Below are 15,890 nucleotides of genomic sequence, written 5' to 3' on the forward strand. Positions count from 1 at the left end.
AGGGAGCTTGTCCAGTCCAAAGAGAAACTAGCCTTTCTATTAGATATCTGATCTTGGACATGCTGCTTAACCTCACTGTCCCTCAGTCTCCTCATCTGTAAAATGGGACAGTTAACAGTATGTACATTACAGACTTGATGAGAGCATTAAATGAGATGGTACACTCAGAGCTTTGGCACAGGTTATGTGCTCAGAGAGCTTTGCTTATTATTAACTATTATTATTATTATCATCATCATCATCATAATCATCATCATTATTAAGCGCTTACCAAGGACTAGGCATCATTGAGCATTATCTTAATTGTGTCTTGAAAGCAGTTGTGTGAGGCAGGTTTCGTGTCATTACATTTGTGGGAAACTAATTGTTGTTGATTGATTTGTACAAGCATATGGTGTTTGTTGATATAAAGCATTTAATGATGAGTTGGTTTCATTCCGTGCCCACACTTTCTTTCCTGGGAGTCCTGCAAGAACATCATTGTGGGGGATACGACATCCTGAATTTTGCATGGCTTTAAGCCAGGGATGCAGCAATTATGTGATGCGGTGAAGATTTGAACCCAGATTCTTTCGGTTCTGTGATGCATAACATTTGAGTTCTTGTTATGCACGAGCTAATTTCGTATGTGTTTATCCTCTCTGCTTTATGCCATTGTGACAACAGCAACCCTTGACAACGGCTTTCCTGGTTTAAGCCCCTCCCACTGCTTACTAGCTGTAGGAACCTGGGTCAGTTGGCCCACCCCAATTTCTTTCTTGTAATGATGAGACTAATTGCCTCTTCCCCACAAGAGTGTCATTCATTCATCTGGTCACTAAACATCTATTGAGCGTCTTATGCTAAGCATTGTGCTATGCGCTGGGTGTCTACCGGAAGACAAAATGGGCACCGTCTCTGATTTCAAGGAACATCCTGTCCAGGCTAACATAAGATTGTTTATATAAAACTCTCAGCGCAAAACCTGGCATATAAAACATGCTTAATGAAAGTTAACATCATTATTACTATTGTGGCAAAAATCCTTTCCATAAAACAGGGTTTTTGTAGGGGGCCAGCATGAGATAAGACTGGAAGGGGACTTGGAGACGTCCAGAGGAGACTTCAAATGCTAGTTTTTTGTTTTTCTTTTTTTTCCTACGTGCAGTAGCGACCTTCATGATTCCTTACGCTTTCAAAGCGTTTTTAGGTCTTCTCTTTCTCCTTTTCATCATCCACACAAGCCAGATGTGTACACGTCTTTAAATTTCCATAAACATACCCCTCTCTGTGGGAATAAATGTGTTTTCCATTGCTTGTGGACCCCATGTGTTTGATTCGCCCGGAAAGGTGTGGAAACCACCCAGACACGGTGCTAATGGGATGTGACAGAACTCACAGCTTCCCCGGGCCTGGAAGGAAGAATGTTGACGAAGGAAAGCTTAATGAGCTTCCACCCACATTTCAATTATCCTAACAAGCTGCCAGAGGAAGCCCTGTTTGCAGTACTGCGTTCTGGAAAGTTTTGACAAGCCCAGGAGGAATCTCTCTGGCTGAATCTGAGAATGTCTAAGGGAGGAAAACAGTCTTCCTCTGGGACAGAGATGTACGGATGACAAAGCCAAGCTAGCAGTCAGCTTTGTCCCCTGGGATTTTCTGAGGGTCCTCTGCTCAAAAGCAATTCCCTCATTAGCCATCTTAGTGCAGCTGTATCGGCTATCTGCTGCCACGATAGCACTGCATAACAACCACACAACGTCGGCAGCATATGATTACAGTTATTTTTAATCACAAGTCACTGGGTCGGCTGGGCATTTCTGGTCCCCTGAGCTGAGCCCAGGGATGTTCACACACATCTCTGTGGGTAGTTGGGTGACTCTGCTGATCTTGGTTGGGTCATCTCACATGCCTGGGACGACTGGGCTGACTCAGATCTTCTCCACGTGGTCTCTGATCCTACCACAGGTTTGTTCACAGGGCAGCAGAAGGGTTCCAAAAGAAGGGCTATCTTCGTGAAGGATCTCTTGATCCCGGGCTCAGGAAAGATATCATGTTACTTCGGCTGCATCTGACTGGTGAAAGTAATGACAAAGTTAGCTGGAATTCAAGGTTTGGGAAATGGACTCCATCCTCTGATGGGAGGGGCTACAAAGTCATGTGGCAAAGAGTGTGGATACAGGAAGACCATTGATTGGGTCCATCAGTGCAGTCAATCTCCCACAACAATGTAAAAATAGCCACCATTGTTGAGTAGCAACTCTATGCCTATTTTTATGTTTTTACAAGAGGATGTTAAAGTGGGATGCTTTGGGTCTTGGTTTCATCTGAGGCCCCACGGGCCAAAAGTAAAATGAGATGTTCAAACACCTGACATTTCAAAGCAAGATGCTGGCTTTTCAAAGTTTCCAGGCAAATTTAGTTTTGTAACTGTACAAAGTTTCCACCTCCAGGGTGTAAAAAAAGTTGAAGTTGGAAAGTGGGCGGAGGATTCTTTTGGAGGAAGTATTCCAATGGGAAGTGAGTCTCAGTCCCCTATGGGAAGAGGAGAGGCAGTTACTCCTGATCACAGACTTGTGAGAGCAACTTCAAGGAGATGGCTCTGGTTTCCTGTACGTTCCCTGGAGTCTGGGGAGGATGAGTGTCTGACTCAGACCTGGCAAATGTAGAGATTAGCAGTCTGTGGCTGGAGACTGTCAAGATCACAGGATGAGGGAAGAGGGTACCAGTGGAAGCAGGTGCCAAGGATGCATGAGTTTCCCATGAGTTGAGCAGATGTGTAGAAACTGGGCACAAGCAAGAATAAGCCAGAAAGAAGAGCAAGGAGGAGAGCGCCAGCCAGATGGAAGACGGTCTTTGCAATCAAACCTCAAAATTGACATCCCACCACTTTCACTGTAATCTATTAATTAGAAGCAAGTCATAAGGTCCAGCCCCAACGACCACAGAGGACCACAAAGGGTATGTAAATACCAGGAGGAGGAGATCGTTGCAGGAGGGTGGTCATCAGAGAAGTTTGTCTGCCACACACATTGATTTTATTAGAGCAACATACCACTGCCATTGGCCAAAGGTCTGCTATCATCAATACATGGATCTACAATGTCTATGATATGAACAGTACTCACTAGTCTCCCGTTCTTCACACCCGCCAGTCATATGTGGTTGCCTGGAGGAGATGCTTTAACATCCTTTTCAAATGTCTTATTCTGGAAACTTTCAGCCATTTACAAAAGCAAGGGAAATAATAACATAAAATAATAAAATAAACATGGTCATTGTTGTTTCACTCATGCCCCGAATATTTCCCTACAAGCCACCAGTTATTATAAAGCACATCTTAGACATTCACAGTATTTCATCTTTAATAATTCAGCACGAAAGATATCCAGATGGCCAACAGGCACATGAAAAGATGCTCAATGTTGCTACTTATTAGAGAAATGCAAATCAAAACTACAGTGAAGTGTCATCTCACACCAGTCAGAATGGCCATCACCAAAAAGTCTACAAATAATAAATGCTGAAGAGGGTGTGGAGAAAAGGGAACCCTCCTACACTGTTGGTGGGGATGTAAATTGCTGCAGCCACTATGGAAAACAGTATGGAGGTTCCTTAAACAACTAAAAATGGACTTACCATATGATCCAGCAATCCCACTCAATCCTAGGCATATATCCGGAGATACATGCCTAGTTCGAAAAGATACATGCACCCCAATGGTCATAGCAGCACTGTTTACAATAGCCAAGACATGGAAGCAACCTACATGTCCACTGACAGACTGGATAAAGAAATTGTGGTGTGTATGTACATACGTATACATACACACAGTGGAATACTACTCAACCATAAAAAAGAATGAAATAATGCCATTTGCAGCAACATGGATGGACCTAGAGATTATCATACTAAGTGAAGTAAGTCAGACAAAGACAAATATTGTATGATATCATTTATATGTGAAATCTAAAAAAAAAAGATACAAATGAACTTATTTACAAACTGGAAGTAGACTCACAGACATAGAAAACAAACTATGGTTATCAGATGGGGTAAGTATTCTCCCAGAGGTGGGGAGGGATAACTTAGGAGTTTGGGATTAACATATATACACTACTATATATGAAATAAACAACTAGGGCCTACTGTAAGGCATAGGGAACTATATTCAATATCTGGTAATAACCTATAATACAAAATAATCTGAAAAAGAATATGTGTATATGTATGAGTATAACTGAATCACTTTTCTGTACACCTGAAATTAACACAACACTGTAAATCAACTATACTTCAAATAAAAAAAAAGTTGTTGGGGGGAGGGTATAGCTCAAGTGGCAGAGCGCATGCTTAGCATGCTTGAGGCCCTGGGTTCAATCCCTAGTACCTCCTCTAAGAATAAATAAACCGAATTACCTCCCCCACCAAAAAAAAAAAAAGAATGCCAACTAAACGGAAACACTCTGGTTTTCCACATGTGAGAGCAAGTGTTTAGGATGAAGGACATGTGATGTAAGTTTCTTTAAGTCATCCCAGTATTCTTTCTAAACTGGAAGTGGTAAGGTAGTAGTTTTAAGCAAAGAGATAATATAGATAACAGCTTAAAAAAAAAGTTGTTACTTCTGTCTGAAACTATCCCCTGTACCCTCCTCTTTGCCTGACAAATTCCTGATCCCTCAGGGCTCAGCATAAATCTCATTTGATCAGTGAATACTTCTCTGTCTTCCCTAGCTGAAGTTTCATGCCTTTCATGGGTACCTATCTCAGGCTCGGTCTGCCTTTTCCTCAACTACGATCTCGATAAGGCAAAGACTACATCTGTCTCACCCCTGGAACATCGTAGGCGCTCAAGAAATATTTGCTGATTGTTCTTTAAAAATGAAGAAGTTTTATTTTAAATGTTAAAATAATTTTAAAACTGTGTTTACTGAAGTCTCTTTAAAAACATCCCAGAGCACTGAGGCATTCCCCTCTTAAAACAGGGCAAAACTTTTTTTTTAAATTCTTTTATTCTTCCTTTTTTTTTTATTGAAGTATAGTCAGTCATAATGTGTCAGTTTCTGGTGCACAGTCTAATGTTTCATTTACACATACATATATTTGTATTCATATTCTTTTGCTTTATGGGTTACTACAGGATATTGAATCTAGTTCAAAACAGGGCAAAACCTGAAATTAACTTTCTTCTCCCCATCTCTGTTCCCACAGCCGACCCCAACAGAGTTTTCCCTATTGTGTAAACTCCCCAGAATCTCCAGACATAAGCATGTCGAGTGCTTTGTGTTCTTCATCCTTCTCTTTGGTGAAGCTCTTCCTCCTGCTAAGTAACGCAGCCCTTCTGTGTCCTTTGACTTTTCACATTCACCTATTATCCAGATGCTAGACAGCAAAGAAGGCCTTGGAGATCACCCCAATCATCCTGCCTCCTTGACAGGATTGTAAACTCCTGAAGACATGATTTTTTTTTTTTGCCCCTTTCCTTCCCAGCTGTGTTTTCAGTGGTTAGAATCACGCCTAGCACATTGTTCGTATTCAGTCAAGATTTATTGGCTGAATGCTCTATTTTCTTTTAAACTTGTCAAATATTTTGGTTGTTGTTAAATGAACGGAGGAATGAGTTAACAAGAAGCGTTTCAGGAGAAGAAAGGAAGCAAAGAAAAGATTAACATGTAAAAGAATATTTACTCTATTTGGAGGTCTAGGATGGGAAGGAAGTTTGAAGAACCACGTAGCCAAGCCAAGCAGAACACAGCCCCTGGTCATCCTCAGACTGAAGGGCCGTCTGCTGCTGAATCGGCAGGATGAGGGCTAGGTACAGCTTGGCAGCGGGGCAGTAGTCTGGCTTTCAGTTTCCTTCTCTGTTTCAGTGTAATTGAATTAGCATCCATGGAGACCGTCTCCCAGACATCAGCAAGTGAACTACTGCAGAGCCGTTACTGAGACTTGTCTGGCATTACCAGGCATTGAATTGCCATCCCATCCAGCACCTAGCCTTGCTGCTTTGCACGTGCTCATTAGAGGAAATTAGGTGGATCCCACAAGCCTGGGAACAATTAAAATCTTCTCAGCCGATTCCCAGCAGCAGTGCCCAAGTTCTTCTAAGTTCGCAGGTTGGCTCAGCTGCTGTGCACGATTCTGTGGATGTGCTTTCGTTATGTTGAGTGATGGGTATCCGTTCATTTTGCTCTGGCTGAGGGTAAGGGCATAGAGGAAAGAGGACTTCTGGGGGCAGTCACGATTTGAACCAACCAGAACAGCATCCCTAGTGGATGCTGCCACCATCTGCCTTCAGTGCTGCCATCAATACTGACTTACTGCTGGGAAGAGTTTTTCTCAAGACAGTTCTAAGCAATGGGGCTTGATGGTGGGTCAAAGTCAGGGTCCAGGAAGACTGCACCCAGCATTGAGTCCAGACGACAATTTAAGACTAGAAGTTGGGAGGACTAAGAGCAGGATGAAGTGGGGAGTGAAGAATGGCCTTGGGCAGATGATTTAGAAGGAAGGTTGAGGACATGAAGAGAGTGCTAGATTGAACATACTTTGAGGCTAGGAGTGGCCACTTAGGATTGTGTTTTACCAGCTGACCGCTGGTAGGGAGCAGAGTGGTGTGGGAGACAGAGCAGAGTTTTGGAGAAATACGAATCTGAGATCAAATTCCAGTCTTCCCATGACTGATGTGGGTTAAACAACTTCACCCCAGGATCTGCTTCCTCAGTGAAGAAGATATTTATCTTGCAGGATTTGGAGAGGATCAGGGTTGTGCTAACGACTAGCGGTATTACATGTAGTCTAGGTTTGGGTTCCGCCACAGAGGGACCTTGAGATCAGGATTGGAGGGCAAATAGTTTATTTGGGAGATGATGAAGGGGGATTGGGCGAATCAGGCAGGAAAGAGGAAGAAGCCATTGAAGGATTTGTTATCAAGTTAGTGACCACCGTGGGCATGAAATTATCTGATGGGGAACTCTGAAAAACCATGCAGAATGAATTCCTTAGAGTCAAGCCAACTCAGAAATGAGTGATCAGGGAACTTCACACACAAAGCCTCATCAGTCATTGGCTGAGGGCTGCTCCTAGGGGCTGCTCGTTCCCTGGCACTTCTAGTCTGCCTTGGGATTGGGGCAAACTGGTTCTTCTGCATCTTCAGAGAAAGCTCCCGGCACACACTTGCCACTACTGGCAGATTGAAGTTCCCCCTTCAGCTCTGATGCAATAAGTCCTGACAGGGGCGCTTAGCAAATTCCACTGTTGGGTGACATGTCCCAGTTTGGACTGGGTCCACTAAGCAAGCCAAGAGAAAAACAGCAAGTGCCAAGTCTTCCCATGTTCCAAAGGGAGGTCTAAGACCCCCGACAGGACAGGCAAAGGAGACCGTCAAAACCTGTTTTGTGAACTTTAGCCTCTTACCTAATTCAAGGGTACAAGGGGGTTTAAGTTGAAGTGTTAGGAGAGGAAGGAATTGAAAGGAGAGAGAAAGAGATTGTATCCCACGAGTCCTGCATTTTCAGTAAACAGGTTAGGAAGAGAAAGCATCCCACAGGTGTTGTATATGGAAGGCATCTAAATGTTATTTTTAAACGGCAGCTGGTTGTACAGATGAGGGTTAACCAGAGCTTTCAGTCAGAGCTGAAGCCCAGGGCGTTTGTACTCACAGGTCAGCCCCAGGCTGGACCAGCTCCTGGCCCAGTGGGAGGAAATGAATGATGGAGAGCAGGTCTGTGTCACCAGGCAGAGCTGGGGTCGGACGGGGGGATGTCCTCCACCCGACAGACGGCTGCTCTCGGGCAGAGCCCCGGGAAGGCTGCGTTTGCTGGGTCCGTGGTGCTGGCTCCTCAGAGGGCATCTTGCTTTTTCCCACGGGACAGCAACTGGAGAAGGAGGCCTGCTCATTATTCTTCCTGAAGCTAAACCTCCGGGCGGACTGGGGACAGCAGTGGAGGTGAGAGCCACGGCTGTCTGCTGCCCTCACCAGCATCAGAGCACAGCAAACTGCTAACCCCCAGTTCAGATCCCAGGCAGGTGCTGACGGAAAAAACCAAAACTAAGACTGAAAGGATTTCTACCCACAATCTGTGCCTTCACTGTCTTCTTTTCTTACTGGAGAGCAACGGAGAGGTGCTGTTTTATCTACGCAGGATTCAAGATTCAAAGCGGAACTCTTTAACTGAGCTAGCTCCTTTTTTCCTGCAAGACGTGGAGCTCTGGGAGGGCAGGGACTGTATCTCGATTCATCTTTGAATCCCTGGGAACTAGCCCAGGGCCTGGGCTAATATGATAGAAGGAGAGTGGGCTTTAAATTTACACAAATCAAGATTTGAATCCTAGCTCTGCCCCTTACTAGCTGTGTGACTTCAGGCAGGTCACGTCACCTCTCTGAGGTTAGTTTCCTCATCTGAAACCTGGAGAGGGAGGCATAACTCTATTTAATATGATGATTAAAGTGACTTGCCCCCAGCAAAATAGAACCAACATCATCGTCATTTTCTATTGACATCTTCTCATTTCATCACAGTTACGTTCAGACAGTTCTGGTTCTCTTACAGAATTTAGTGCAAAAAACAGCCAGATCATTTATCTACTGATGACACTTCCCATTTTTGGTACAAATCCTTAGTTACGCAGTCTGTAGACCTTGTCAGAGCTGAAAATGCTTTTTCATTATTAGATAAGACCCTTTTGTGTCCCTTCTGCAGTCTCCTCATGCTCTAGTTCTGCTCCCAGTTGATCCCTGAGGGAAAGTCATCTTACCTGACACTTTGGCTTTAAAGCTAAAATCGAACTGAACATCCCAGTTCCCAATGGGGCAAACCCAACATTCTCATACATTTCCAAAATGCCAAAGAGAAGAGCTGTGTCTTTTGTTTCAAGCCAATTTCCTCCAAGTCAGTTTTCAACTGAGTAACTTATCTGAGCCTCAGTTGCTCCATCTGTGAAATGGAGCCAATGGGACTATCCTCTCTCATAGTGTTGGTTGGAGGATGGATGAGTGACCAGAGAACTCAGGTTATTTGCATCATCACACACATCCACCCGGCAGGGTAGGTGGAGGACTTCAGTGGCTCTAGTTCATCATGGCTTTTGGCCATCATGACATCCAGGCTGAATTGGATCAACTTGGCCCTGCTGAGCAAAAGTGATCAATGATGGCGCTTCTTGTGCATTCTGATCAAAGACCTTCATCTGGTGTGACTGCTGGGTCCTTTTTTTTTTTTTTTTTTTTTTTTTTGCTGCTTAACCATTTCAGAACTCTGTAAGCTACAGAAGGAGCATGGAAGGGAGGCAGAGTGCTTTAGGGGAACAGAGGGGCCAGTTCCCAGGGTCTCTGGGCAAAAGTGGGTAGGGCTGAAGCTCAGAGGAAGCAGGACAGGACCTTGAAGGTGAAAAGGCTGGCTGCAAGGTGGAGGCATCCGAGTACCCTCCCCGAAGCATCAGGGAGTGGGGAGAGGCATCAGAACATAGGAATGCCTTTGCCTTGCCCAACTTAAGTGATCATATGTGAGAAAGTGTGCATTTCTGACATGGCAAGTCCCCAGAGAAGGAAAAAGGAAATGCTAAAGGGAGTAATGTTGTGCCTGGCGCCTTACATATACTATATACTTAACCCTCACAGGAACCCAGGAAGGTAGATGTTCCTGTACTCATTATACAGAGATGGTCCCCAAGCCCAGAAAGGTGAACTCCTCAACATTTCCCAACTCTTTCTATCTGCCGGGCCTTTAATGTTTCCATCCTTTATTCAGTCTTTGACAATCATTTCCAGAGTGTGAGGCACTAGACAGGTTAGCATCAGGTAGGCAGAGAAGAGAGAGGATTTCAGATGAAGAGTTGGGGGTAAACAGAAGCCCAAAGCCAGGACCAGCCTTTTGTTTCTCTAAAGTGCTTGGAACAATGGCGCCAGCGACCTGTGCCCAAGGGCATCAGAAATAAAATAGAGCCACAGCCCCTAAGAAGAGGGGAGGCTACGCAATCCTCACTCTTCCTGAATCCCAGAAGCAATCAGAATAACAACCGGCAGTAACACTTAGTGTGCAGTTTGCCTTGTGCTGAGCTGTTTATAGGCTCACTGCAGGGTGCACTAGTCCATTTAACTCTTAACTGCTTGCGAAACAAGTAGGATGATGATCCCCATTTAACAGATGAGCTCACTGAGGCCCAGAGAGGTGAAACCACTTGCCTAAGGATGCACAGCTTGGAAGTGTCAACTAAAAAAAAAAACAAAAAACAAAAACACACACACACACAACCTAAAAGTTGAAAATTATGTTTTATTTGGCTGACTTTCTGAGGACCCAAGCTGGGGAGGCGGCCTCTCAGATCTCTCTGAGGGACTGCTCCAAAGACGTAAGGGAGGAGACAGGATGTATATAGTTTTTGCAATAAAACCCAAGTAGTCAGAACATCAAAAGATGACTGTTAATTAAAGAAAACCAGACATCGCAAGTTAATGAGTTTCGCGCTTTTCTCCGTATGGGAAGATGCAAGAGTTTGGGCACGTTGAAATTCCTTTGCCAGGCACCTTAGCTATCCAAGGCTGGTATCCTGTTCTTTCCCACCCTGGGTGGCTGCAGTGGCTTGGGGCTTGGCAGCGGGCAGCCCGCGTGTCTCCACCCTGAGTTCCCTCAGGGCTCACCATGGTGGGGGTAGGAGGATTGTGCCAAATGGCTTGATGGCCACAGCATCCTTTGTTCGCTGATACGGCTGGCAACATTCTTCACTCACACAAGTAGCAGAGCTGAGGTTCAAATCCAGATCTCCCCAACTCTAGAGACTGTGTTCTGAACCCCCACACCACACCGTCCGTCCCACAGCCCCGCAGTCATCAGCCCACGACACTTGCCTGTGGACAAGAGTGACGCACTCCGAGCAGGGCTGCAGCCGGGGAGGGCTGCGCAGTAGGGAGCGCGGCACAGTAGCCCTGCCACGTAGGAGCTGTGTGATCTTGTGTTGCCACTAGATGTAGCCCGTGTCCAGGTTCTTGTCCTCTCCCAGAAAGAAGCCAGAGACAAGACGCAGACGTTAAGAAAGTAAAGTGGGGATTTATTAAGGGATGGATAGTACACTCTCAAGGGGAGGGCGGGCAGGCTCAGGTGAGCAGCTGCCCTGAGTTTCTTTGGCAAGTATATAAGTGTAAGAATGAACAGGCAGAATATTCATTAGGGAGGAAAGGGTTTAGGGTCATATTCCCTGATTTTCACTCCAGCTCTACCTTCCCAAAGGGAGGAGGGATTTTTGTCCTTATTTAGTCTGGATTGGAAGTGCCATGGCATGGGTGCATGGTGGGTGCTTCTAATCTGCAAGGCTAATTTTATTGAAATGAAGGCATAATGATCAAAAGGTTACATTTGGACACTGGACTAGATTCCTACCTTTTCCCACCTTTCTTTGCTGTCCTCCAGGTGGCTCATCATCCCAAAATGTGTGATCACTCGTCAGCCCAGAGGTTCCTGCTTTCCCTTCTCTGCCCAGGGACCCCTGGTGCTTACATGATGTACAGTTTCCTGCATTTGGCCTATGCCCCTCCTTTCTGCCCAATTCCTGCCATTTGGACTGTGTCCCCCTTTCTCTGCTCATATCTAGCTATCTGCCTGCCCTGACACTTGGGTCAGCGGCTTCACCTCCCAGAGCCTCAGTCCCCTCATCTGCATAATGGAAACTATAGCATGGAGGGATTGTGAGGATGTCATGTAGGACCTCATACTCAGGAGCCATGCTCTCTATTCACGCTCCTCCCCTCTTAGGGGTCTCCCATGCCATCCTCACTGCTCCATGGAAAAAACAAAGACCAGGAGTCCCTGGAACGGTGAAGGAAAGGCTGTAACTCCTCGCTACCTCTAGACCAATGGACTTAGAGGCCACAGCGAGGTCTCACTCCTTTTTTCCCACGGGGCTGGTCACATGACAGGCAGTCAATAAATGTTTCTCCTGAAAACACACCTACACGAGCACGCACACACATTCACATACATGCACACTTACGCGCACACGCACCAGCACGCACACAGGACAGGAAGGAAATACATCAGCACCTTCTCCCCAGATATCGCTGTGCTGTGACATGTTATCTTTTTTTCTGCTTATCTTCATTTTCTGACTTTCCTAGAAAGCACACATATTATTTATGGCATTACCTAAGATCTTGAAAGGCACAATCCCATTGGTACTAGGGAGGTTACTTCTGAGAAATGGGATGAGAAGGACTAGTTAATTAAGGGGACTTTTTTTTTAACCTTATGTGCATCGTTACTTTTTAAATTACTTTTGTAATGTTTTTTAAAAAGAAAAATATAAGCCATGTGGCCCATGAGGGCAGAAATAGCATGAGCTTCGTCAAGAGAAATCTTGCCTTCAACTCTTAGCTTTTCTACTCAGTAGTCACTCTGAGTCTCAGTTTCTTCATCTGTACAATGGGGGAAAATTGTTACTTCATAGAGTTCGTTGTAAGGATTAAAGATACTGTGTGTTAAAAAAAAATACTCGGTGTAGGGTCAGGCCTCTCGAGGTGGCTGGTCTCTTGCTGTCTGTATGTCCCCTGCTCACTCTGTGCCTGCTTCAGCTACACCCTTGCCACGTGACTGACCTCCTACATGCTCACTCCCGGTCTCAGCTAATGATGGTTCTAGGTTTAGATCAGAACCCCCCACTACGCTTATCAAAGGGGTGGTGAGGGGCATGCCCCTCTGCTGGTTTCCCTGGTAACCGATCAGCCAACCTGATGTCAGTTCCCTCTATAACTGGTAACCTCTCCCTTCCCTGGGGAGGGGGCGGGTGGCTAAGACTGCCGCCAGTCCCACCTGCCGCACACAGTGAGGTGTCACTTCAGGCATGTAAGATCCCCTATCCATTAAACCATTGATGTCTCTGTTGCTGACTCCGGGCTCTTTCTTCGGTCTTGAGCTGGGCAAGCACAGGGCTAGCAGACCTGCAGGGTGCAGCCCAACACTCAGCATATAGTAAGTGATCAGTAATTTCCAGCAGTTAGGAAGGGCTTATTTGAGGGTTATTTTGTCTGTGGGTTTATTCTACATAAGTAGTGGCTTCTCTAGGAATCTTTAGATGAAAAATACACCTTTACCAAATACCTAATCAAAATTCTACATTTCCGTGTGGTGAAAATGCATTAGAAGATATAAGGGGCATTTGAAATAAAGTATCTGCTTATATTTTTTAGTATTGAACTTGACCCCTCAGGACACACTTAGATTCAGCAGGCAGTGACAGATCTTGGACTTCTCTGAACAATCTGGAGTGTTTTGTTTTGTTAATATTTATCTTCTTCTTTTTCTATTCCACCGCAAAGCCTTCCTCTGGCTGGAAAATTCACCAAGGTCCTCCCTCCCACCCTCACCCCCAAAAGATCCAAAGGAAGTGAGCTTTACCCCAGACGCAGTGGTGGAGCCAAGCTAATCTTATCTTATGTTTTTGGGAATTCGATTGCCTGTTGACCCAGCTGCCCTACACATGCTCACAAAAACCTTCTGCCAAACTTCATTAGCCATTTCGGTTTCTGTGGCGCTATTCTGAGTCCCTTATTTTCTGGCATTAATTTAAAGCAACATTTTGTCACCTCTGTCAGCCTGCTTCCAAGAGTTAGAGGCTGAAAAAATGAATTGCAATGGATTTTGTCACAGATTGCCTAAACTCAAAATGTTTGGTTTCATCTCCTCTTTCATTTCCAAATGACTAGCAGCTGCTGCCTGTAGCACCTGTTAGGAAGGATGGGGACCAAGTCCAGGCTGAACCAAACAAAAACAAGAAAACAAAGAACACCACCAAAAAAAACGCCAGAGCTCTATCAATCAGTGTTTTCTGTCAACGAGTTACGGATGTCTGCCTTGGGCAAGATATTGGGGGCTGATGGCATATCTGACACCACACATCTAAAAAAAAAAGGACTTTCTCTTTTGATGCCGAAGAAGCCAACTGGTGGGAATTCCATGTGGCAAGAATAACAGTTATTATTTATGGAATCCACTGTGAGCTAGGGGTTTTCTGGACATGCTACGTCTTACAGGAACTCCCCAGTTATCAGGACAGCTTTAGTTGCAAGTTTCAGACAACCAACTCACCCTAGCTTAAGCCAAAAGGGAATCATGCAAAGGGAATTATTTGGACTCACGTACCTCAGAAAACTGAATTAGTGCTTGGAATCACGGGAACCAACCTCCACCGCTGGCTCCAGAAAACTTCCTCTCTCCATCCCTCATTTTTACTTACCTCTGTTTGTCTTTGCCTGTTCATCCCATTTCCTCCTACTATAAACAGGAAGGACTGTTCCAAATGAAGAGGACCATGGCCGCCATTTCCCTGAGTGTCTGTAAAGTGCTATCTTCTTCCAATGTGTGTAGATCCGTCCCCGGGGAAACATTCTTATTGGACTGTTTGAGTCACATGACCATTCCGTGGACCAATCACCTGATGTCAGGTGGTTTGACCAGAACTGTGTTATATCCCCATCCTCTTGGGATGGAATAGGGAGAAAGGTTAAAGTGTAATAGGCTGATAAAACAGAGCCACAGTGTAGAGTGGGTCCAGTTGCACGCTGCACGTGGGCACCAGTGGACGGGCTGAAGAGGAAGTGAAAGCTTGCCTGTGCCCTGCTCAGCAAGCCACACACCCTGGACCCAGAAACATCTGCTAGAAAGATTGCCTTTTCCTAACTCACACAAAGGTATCAGAGGGGCCAGCAGCAGCCCTGAGCAAAACCAAGTTATCGCTGGCCACGACAAATTCTGGGAAGTAAATAATAACTATCTCATTTATAAGATGAGGAAACAGAACTCCACAGAGATAAAGTGACTCGCCTCGGCTTATACAGCAGGATACGGTAGAGTCAGGATTTCTACCCAGGTCTGCCTCGCTCCAAAGCCCATGGTTTTTCTATAAGAACCCATTCAGCCAACTGTGGGAAAAGTAGGCCTCACCAGGCTCCTAAGGGCATAAGGAAGATGCGAGAAAAGTGGATTCATTGGGCCTCCTGTCTCTGAAAACGCAGATAACCCACAGGGGCAGACATGCCAACCAAGAAATCCCAGCCAAACCCAAGACAAGACACTTCACAAAGACTGTATTTGCAAACAGCCTGAAAGTCATGATGTTCCCCTTAAGAAGGCAATTTCTTGCTTGGAACAGTGAGAAATTAGATGCAATCTGTTTTGATTTCTTCCCAATTTAGGACATACTTTAGTGACCCATCTGAAGACGTGCCAGCATCCTTCTGTCTCGAGGATACGTTAGCTTGGTTTATGTCTCTGTTCATAAGGGAAGTCTAAATCACCCCACAGGAAAAGCGGCCCAGGATTTATACAGCAAGCACAGACACAGGCAGAGCTGCTTCTTTCTGGTTATTATTATTAATAATAATAATTCCCATTCACTGGTCATTTACCACATGTCATGACTGGTGCTTGAGACATCCATCACCACACAGCCCTGTTAGAAAGTCAGGACAGGAGACTGTTTTAGCTCCTCAGCATCTGAACACCCTTCTTATTGGGGAAGGCTCCCCCCCCCATTTGGAAGATTCTTGGTGGGAGCCGGACCAGAAGAGACCAGAGATCTGTGAGCTCCCCATAATATTCTTCCAGAATATTGCCTTTTTGCTTTAATTAACCAATACCTGTTTCCACTGCTTGCATCCAAGCCCCCTGCTACACAAAAGTGTTCTCCTCATCTTCCAGGTGATACTCCGAGACTCCAGAGTTAAAAATGTTTGATTTAAAATGTTTAAGAAGCAATAGAGGGACAAGGCAGACTTCTAGAAAGGCCCCGGGGGAGGTAGGGCGCAGTCAACACAAGTGGAGCTTTATAATCAGATTGACTCGGGTATGAACGGCCCCCGCTACATCGCTTACCACTGAGGGACCTCTGGCAAGTCACTTCACCTCTCTGTATCTCCATTTCTTCATCCAAAA

General features: G+C 45.3%; 1 protein-coding gene and 1 long non-coding RNA gene across 2 annotated transcripts in view; one reads left to right on the forward strand and one right to left on the reverse strand.

The window, feature by feature from the left end:
* CCDC60 (coiled-coil domain containing 60) overlaps positions 1-15,890 on the forward strand; it is a 224,351-nt gene that overhangs the window by 51,618 nt on the left and 156,843 nt on the right. The gene's annotated exons all lie outside the window — the stretch shown is intronic.
* LOC140690925 (uncharacterized) lies at positions 1,747-3,188 on the reverse strand. The gene is made up of 2 exons (XR_012066288.1): positions 3,105-3,188; positions 1,747-2,051 (listed from the first exon to the last, which is right to left on the reverse strand). It is a non-coding gene; the product is annotated as an uncharacterized lncRNA (long non-coding RNA).

Source organism: Vicugna pacos, chromosome 32 (genome assembly GCF_048564905.1).
Source record: "Vicugna pacos chromosome 32, VicPac4, whole genome shotgun sequence".
Taxonomy (NCBI): domain Eukaryota; kingdom Metazoa; phylum Chordata; class Mammalia; order Artiodactyla; family Camelidae; genus Vicugna; species Vicugna pacos.